Source organism: Corylus avellana, chromosome ca10 (assembly GCF_901000735.1).
Source record: "Corylus avellana chromosome ca10, CavTom2PMs-1.0".
NCBI classification, from domain to species: domain Eukaryota; kingdom Viridiplantae; phylum Streptophyta; class Magnoliopsida; order Fagales; family Betulaceae; genus Corylus; species Corylus avellana.
This window is the reverse complement of record NC_081550.1, coordinates 12,126,749-12,135,466: the sequence shown is the minus strand read 5'-3', so window position 1 is coordinate 12,135,466 and position 8,718 is coordinate 12,126,749. Positions and strand designations below refer to the sequence as shown.

The window sequence follows — 8,718 nt, the reverse complement described above, 5'->3', positions numbered from 1 at the left end:
ATATCCTCTTGATTTCTCTGTTGGATATCTCAACTTGCCCACTTGTTTGAGGATGGTAAGGAGTTGCAACTTTATGAGTAATACCATACTTCTTCATGAGTTGCTCAAAATATCGGTTGCAGAAATGCTTCCCCCCATCACTGATGATGGCACGTGGTGTCCCAAAACGTGCAAACACATTTTCCTTCAAAAATTGCAACACGACTCTGTGATCATTAGTCTTGCAGGCAATAGCCTCCACCCACTTGGAAACATAATCCACCGCCACAAGCATGAAAAGATACCCATAAGAATTAGGGAAGGGACCCATGAAATCAATGCCCCAAACATCAAACAGCTCCACAATAAGGATCGGGTTCAGCGGCATCATATTCCTTCTTCCAATGCTGCCCAACTTCTGGCATCTATCACAGGCTGAACAGTAGGCATGGGCATCACGAAAAATGGAGGGCCAATAGAATCCACTTTGAAGAATCTTCGCTGCAGTCTTTTTAGAACTGAAGTGGCCTCCACATGCATGATCATGGCAAAAAGATAGGACATTTTGCTGGTCATTTTCAGGAATGCATCTCCTTATAATCTGATCTGGGCAGTATTTGAACAGGTAAGGATCATCCCAAAAGAAGTACTTCGCCCCAGCCAAGAATTTTGATTTGTCTTGCCTAATCCAATGTGATGGCATTTGGGCAGTGACAAGGTAGTTCACTATGTCTGCGAACCATGGTGCATGATTTTGAGAGATGTGCATAAGTTGTTCATCAGGGAATGTCTCAGCAATCCGCACAACATTTTCATTGAAGTCGACAACCAGCCTAGATAGATGGTCAGCTACCACATTCTCGGAACCCTTCTTGTCCCGAATTTCAATATCAAACTCTTGCAGCAACAGAATCCACCGGATGAGACGAGATTTAGCATCTTTCTTTGACAATAGATATTTTAGTGCATCATGATCCGAGTAGACTAAGACTTTAGACCCTAGCAAGTAAGATCTAAACTTATCCAGAGCAAACACTACAGCTAACAACTCCTTTTCAGTAGTGGAGTAGTTAAGTTGTGCATCATTCAGAGTCTTGCTGGCATAGTATATGACATGCGGAATCTTCTCTACTCGCTGACCCAAAACGGTTCCCATAGCATAATCAGAGGCATCACACATTATCTCGAACGGAACCCCCCAATTAGGTGGCTGAATGATTGGTGTAGAAGTTAAGGTCTTTTTCAGAATCTCAAAGGTTGTCTGGCACTTGTCATTGAAGTCAAAAGGAACATCTTTTGCCAATAGATTACATAGAGGTCTTGCTATCTTGCTGAAGTCCTTGATGAATCTTCTGTAGAACCCAGCATGTCCCAGAAATGACCGAACCTCCTTAACTGTCCGCGGGGGCGGAAGGTTAGATATCAGATCAACCTTAGCTCTATCAACCTCAATACCTTTGTGGGAAATTACATGCCCAAAACAATTCCTTGTTTCACCATGAAGTGGCATTTTTCCCAATTCAGAACCAAATTCTTCTCCTTGCACCGTACTAGTACCAATGTGAGATGATGTAGACATTCCCCAAATGATGAACCAAAGACCGAGAAGTCGTCCATGAAGATGTCCAGGTGACGTTCAACCATATCTGAAAAGATGCTGATTATGCATCGCTGAAAAGTGGCGGGTGCATTGCACAATCCAAACGGCATACGGCGATAGGCAAACGTACCGAACGGACAAGTGAAAGTAGTCTTCTCTTGATCTTCGGGGTCCAGTGGAATTTGGTTGTAGCCGGAGTAACCATCAAGGAAACAGTAGTACTCATGGCCTGCCAATCTCTCCAACATCTGATCGATGAAAGGTAGAGGAAAATGGTCTTTCCTTGTCACGGCATTTAACTTCTTGTAGTCAATGCACACTTTCCATCCTGACTGCACACGAGTGGGGACCAACTCATTTTCCTTGTTCTTGATAACTGTAATCCCTGCCTTCTTCGGCACCACATGAATGGGACTCACCCATTTGCTGTCAGAGATTGGGTATATGATTCCCTCATCCAGAAGTTTAATTACCTCTGCTCGAACTACCTCTTGCATGGCCGGATTCAACCGTCTCTGTGGCTCGCGAGAAGTTTTAGCATTTTCTTCCAGATGAATCTTATGCATCACTACTGTAGGGCTGATTCCTTTGATATCTTCTATTGACCACCCGATTGCTTCTTTATGCTCTCTCAAAACTTCTAACAGCTCATGTTCCTGATCACTATCCAAATCGGCAGCAATGATCACAGGCAGAGATTCTATAGGATCCAGATACTTGTACTTCAGGGTGTCTGGTAGAGGCTTCAACTCCCGCTTGACAGGCTCAGTTGCTAATGAAGATGGATCAGGGGACGATGTCAAAGTAATTTCTGTAGTCTCCGTCTTTATCTCAGGCGTTGAGTCTAACAAGGCGTCAGCTTGTTCCAATAAAGTGTCCAGTGCCATGTCACTTCCCAGTGCAATCAGGCATTCTCCCAAAGGGTCTTCAATATCTGGTTCATTGACAGTTTTCTCTACTATCTCCTCAATTAAGCATGTGCTTCTGACCTCCTCATACTCAAATGGCTGCTTGCTGATATCAAAGATGTTCAGTTCCACTGTCATGTTTCCAAATGATATCTTCATGACTTCAGTTCTACAGTTGATTAGGGCATTAGCCGTAGCTAAAAAGGGACGCCCTAATATGATTGGAACTTGAATTTCTGCATTTTCCGTCTCTGTATCTAGGACAATGAAGTCCACAGGGTAGTAGAACTTATCAACTTTGATCAGCACGTCTTCAATAATTCCCCTTGGAACCTTCACAGATCTGTCAGCCAACTGAAGTGTAATTGAAGTGGATTTCAATTCTCCCAATCCCAACTGAACAAATACTGAATATGGCAGTAGATTTACACTGGCACCCAAATCCAACAGAGCTTTCTCAACTCGATTGTCACCAATCTTGCAAGCAATGGTAGGACATCCAGGGTCCTTATACTTTACAGGCATCTTGTATTGCAAGATAGAGCTGACCTGCTCAGTCAGGAAAGCTTTCTTGGGGACGTTCGTCTTTCTCTTGATGGTGACCAAATCCTTCAGAAATTTGGCATAAGAAGGCACTTGCTGGATGGCATCTAGGAATGGAATGTTTATCTGCACTTGCTTGAATACTTCCAAAATATCATCGAACTTCGAGCTCTTCTTTGGCGGTTTCAGTCTTTCTGGATACGGAGCCTTGGGTATATACTTTTTGGAAGGATCCTCAGTAATCGGAATGGCAATGTCCGGTCCTGTGTCTTCCGTAGGCTTGTCCAGGTTTTCCTTCTCTTCTGCAGCCTTAGTGGCCTCTTCACGCATGACCACTTGATTATCCACCTGTTTGCCTGACCTTAGTGTGGTGATGGCTTGTACATGCTCCTGACCATGCATAGAGGTAGAGGAACTTCCAATCACAAATTGCCCTTTTGGGTTAGGCACGGGTTGACTAGGGAACTTCCCTCTTTCTCTTTCCCCCACTTGATTTGCTATCTGGCCAACTTGTCCTTCTACGTTGATCATAGCCTGCTTAAGTTCTTGTATGTCTCTGTTGTTGGCCATGTTGGAATTCCTCATTTCCTGTACAGCTTGATTGGTGAAACCTTTTAGCTCTTGTATATCTTGGGAATTGCTCAGGGTAGCATTCTTCATATCTTGTATGTTCTTATCCATTGATTGCATGAATGCTTTCATCATGTCTTCCAGTGATGACTGTGGTGCAGGCTGTGGCCCTTGAGTGGTGGATTGATAAGCAGGAGGTTGAGTTTGGTGAGATGGCCTGAACTGATTCTGAGCTTGAATGGATGTATCTCTCTGGTTCAGTGGTTGATTCTGCTTCCAAGAGAAATTAGGGTGATTCCGCCACCCTGGATTGTAAGTTTCAGAAGACGGTACAGTTGTGGGTTTTCTGTACTCATTGAAGGCATTGACTTGCTCAGTTGGATACTCTGTTGACAGAGTTGGGCAGTTTTGAGTGAAATGCATTTGACTCTCACATAACCCGCATGCATCAACTTGGTAAGTATCTGCTGCATTCACTGATTTGTTTAAGACCATAGTGTCAAACTGACGCCTGAGAACCTTGAACTCTTCCCTTAATTCAGCATCATTCCTCACCTCATGGATGCCTCCTGTCTTGGGAGTGGGTTGTTGTCTGTCCCAACAATCTTGAAAATCCCATTGTTGTGCTCGTTCAGCCATTTCGTCCAAAGTCTTATAGGCTTTATCCCCAGTAAGACTTAAGAATTCTCTACCATTCATAGTCTCAAGTGAGTTTCGCTCACTTGGTGTTAGTCCCCTATAGAAAATTTGAACAAGCACCTCATTCTCAAACCCGTGGGGTGGGCATTTTATAGTAAGCTCTTTAAACTTCTCCCAACTATCGGTGAATCTTTCCCCTTCTTTCTGTCTGAAATTGGTGATCTGTAGACGGAGGTTATTGATTTTGGAAATTGGGAAGAATTTGTTGTAAAATTTGCTTTGCAGCATATCCCAAGAAGTGATAGATCCAGGTCTATTGTTGAGTAGCCAGGATTTCGCCCTATCATGTAGGGACAGAGGGAATAACCGAAGACGCACCGCTTCTGCTGGGGCATTTTGCATATTAACAATGTCGCAAATTTCCAAAAAAATCCTCACATGAACATATGGATCCTCATTCTCTAATCCTCTAAATGCAGGAAGGTGGCCTATTGTACTCGGCTTCAACTAGAAGCGAGTAGCTGGCAACACTATACACGATGGTGTGTTGGTAATATTGGGTACGAACAGCTCCCTGAGGGATCTAGGTTGATTTCGTTCTCCCATCTTAACAGACTTTTCTGAATCAGACTCGGAACTTTGAGAATTGGTGGGTGAGTTTGGTGGCTGTCTTAGATTCTCTCTCGCTGTTCTTTCAATTTCAGGATCAAAAGCGTTTAACTCCAGATTTAAAGCCCTACGACCGAACATGCAAATAGGAACTAACAAGCTAACAAGCTAACAAACTAATAAACTAAAAACTGAAATGAATTGAACTAAATTAAATTATATTAAACTAACTAAACACAATTGCAAGCAGAAATTAATTTAAACAGAAACTAAAAACTCACAAAAAAGGACCAAAAGATTTTGGCAAAAGTCTACTGAACTGTTGTGGTTGCTGTCTTGGCTACAAGTGTGCTCGATCGTAGCAGGGTTGTAACACAAACAAAACAACAACAAAAAACACAAAGAAAAATCTTTCTTTTTTTTTTAATTTTTTTTTTATTTGTATTAGTAACACAAATAAAACAAAACAACTTGCAGAAAAATAAAATCCTAATTATAACTAGTAGAAGAATAAAACCGATCTAGAAATAAATTGGTTTCAAAAAATAAACAATTCCCCGGCAACGGCGCCAAAAACTTGTTGTGCAAATTTATTTAACTCGCAAGTGCACGAATCAATTGTAGTTAATGGATTGCAAGTGCGAGGTCGAACCCACAGGGAATTGTATTCTTGAAAGCAATTTTAAATCTAAATTAATTAAATCCTAATCTAGTTCCAAATTTTTGAGAGATTTTTCTGTTTGAATGAAAAAAAAACAAAAGCATGAGCAATTTAAAGTGATTGAAATCTTATGACGAAACACTAAAGTTTCAGAATCCACACTCACAAATTCATAACAACATAATTTCATGATCTATAATATTCCCCAAAGTTCTCACATATAAATCTTAAGTTTGTTTTACTATTGCTTCAAAGAATTAATCAAAAGATCCCATGTATCCATTCATAACCCAAATCACAAAAGAAATCCAATATTCGATCAAATCATTAACTGTATCCGTAAATCACAAGAAAATATCCAATCTTTATCAAAACATCAATTGTATCCAGAGAATAAATCACAGGGGAAATCCAATTTTTAACAAAGAAAACCAAGCAATCAATTATATTGAATAATCTTAAATCATCAAGTGTATCCTTGAATCACAAAAGATATCCAAGAGTTATTCAATCCAATTGATTAGAAGTAAAACAATAGAGCAATTAAACCATTAAATTGGGAAATATTACATACATGAAACAAAGTTGCTAATCATAAGTGAGGCTTCATCTTCAACCTTAGTTGAAGGTTTAGCCTCTCATGTTATTGAAAGACAAAACAAAATTGATTGAATTCATAATGTAAAATCGAGTACTTACAAATAAGAATCACAAAGTAGAGATTCAAAAGTTAGGAAAACCTTAAACTCTCTTCTTTCTCCTCTGCAATCTTCAAATTCGTAGCCCCTCAACTAATCTGATAATTCCCTATTTATAGACCTAAAACTTAGGGTTTTACAAGTTGAAATCGGATACAATTCGTCCAGGTTTGTACCATTTAATTACGGGACGATTTTGGAATAGTAAACGTCCGAATTAGCAAAATCCTATTTCACAATGAATTGTATTATTTTGAGTTAGCTTTCCAACGCCACTTGAATCACCTCAATCGGATATGTGAGCGAAAAGTTATGGTCAAAATACTGAGACATGTAGAATCTGAATTTGAATCCAATTCGAAATTTTATCCAATCTTATCCTTAATCCGATTTACCCATTTCTTGGATTTGGTTAAACTTAACCATATCATCTAGGTCTTCTCAAAGTATGTTTTCTTCCAAAAAGTAGTTTTTCTTCAACACCTACAAAATACTAAAAACACAAAACTAACACAGAACATCAGATAATAACACAGCTAAAGGATTAACACAAGTAAATTAAGGGGTCCAAATATGCAATATTTGGCACACATCAATATGTATCATAAGTTGGTGGAGAATTCCAATCCACGAAACATTGAGAAGGATCTTCAACATCTTCCTCATATTGAAACTCTTCATCAACAAACTTAATTCCAAAGTCTAAATCTCCATGTCGTTCATCCCGAACACGCTGTTCCCAAAATAGAACAGGCTTGTGATACGGGTTCTCAAAATTGGATTTTGAATTGCGACCGTCAATATCGCAATACATCTCCAAGTTTTGCGCCGCTAGACACTGGGTTAACTCCGCAACCTGCCTTTGCAAATCTTCAATCATCACGTCTTATATACTGCGCTCATGGTAAGGGACTTCCTCCTTCGGAACCTGTCCACGTCGACCACGACCACTAGTCATGAAAAACTAATGAAAAAATTAATCCCAAGAAGACGCTAAGCTCTGATACCAACTGACGCCGGGCAGAACTAGGATTGTTCTGACAGCGTATAAAAGCAGCAGAAACTAAGATTTGAAGATAGAAAAGGGAATTCAGGAAGAGAGAAAATAACAAGTAGGGAAGAGAAAATCCCTAAGTGCCCCAAATAAGCAAACAGAGAAATAACTCTGAAAGACTTAAATTTAATTGATAGTATAAACTGGATTGAAAAACAACAAAGACTAGATGCCTTTATATAGGCTAGGCACCTCCTAAACTAACAAGGAAAAGGAAAAGCAAACCTAATTGGAAAAGGAAAACAAATCCTAATAGAAAAGGAAAAACCCAATCCTTATTGAAAAAGGAAAACTAAAACATACATGCATAATTAAAATAACAATTTTCTAAAATTCCTCCTGCATCAATAAGCAATGAATTATGCATGGGTGTCTACTCTAATTCTTTTATTTCTTAAAGGATTTAGTATGGGTGTCTACTAAGTTGTTTTTAAAGAAAGCATAAATCTATGGATATCGACAAACACATAAGGCCTAGGGCATGGGTGTCTACTCCAGGTTCCTCATGTTGATTAACCCAAGAATCTGGTGTGGATTTCTTTTGTTACTTATGTTAAACTTAGGACTCGATCATCTAAATTGATTTAACTAACTAGTCAATACCACATGCATATGATGGCCAATCACATACATATGAGGAATTCAAGAAAATATGAATTAATCAAGTTAAGCAACACAATATGATTATCACAAAGGCGCCAATATTAAAATATTAGATAAACATAATTAAGGCTTTAATCTAGCCCTCCTTAAGAGTTAGTTACACATAATTAAAAAAAAAAAAAAAAAAAGAAAAAAAAAAAGAAAGAAAAGGTAAGGAAAGAACCGAAAACTGCTCCTAGAAGTAGCCTCCAATTCCTCTCCCCAAAGTTGTCTCCTCAATTGTCTTTTGAATTGTGTGGCATAAAGGTCTATTTATAGGGCTTAGGAGAGTCCAAGAAGCCCTAGTAATCCTAAGAATTTTGGAGATTTAAGTCAAAGTCCAATTAGGATAAAGAAAACCTAAGTCCAAATCGGAATAGGATTCGCCCAAAATTGCGGTCGCATCTTACGGGGTGATTTTGGCATTGCAACACTCCGAATTGGTAAAATGATATTTCACAATGATTTTTGGAATTGTGAGTTAGCTTTCCCATGCCACTTGAATCATCTCAAGTGGATATTTGAGCTAAACGTTATGGTCAAAATACCAAGAGGTATGCAGAATCCGATTTTGCCTCCAATCCGATTTTGACTCCAATTTGAAAAATTCCGATTTAATCATTTTCTTTATTTGATTAAACTTTACCATGATTGGATAAGCTTAACCATATCTTCTAGGTTTTCCCAATTTGCCTTTTAAGCTTCAAACTTTTCCGGAAACACTTTCTTTCCTTTAAAAAACCTATAAAACAAAGAAAATACTAAAAGGAAGTAAAATGGCATAAATTAACCAAACTAAAGGATTAATACATGTA

General features: G+C 39.0%; 1 non-coding gene across 1 annotated transcript; it reads left to right on the top strand.

Moving 5' to 3' along the window:
• The first annotated feature begins 4,369 nt into the window (after nt 1–4,369).
• LOC132164850 (small nucleolar RNA R71) lies at nt 4,370–4,476 on the top strand. Its single transcript, XR_009438449.1, has one exon. It is a non-coding gene; the product is annotated as a small nucleolar RNA R71 (small nucleolar RNA).
• The last annotated feature ends 4,242 nt before the right edge of the window (nt 4,477–8,718 follow it).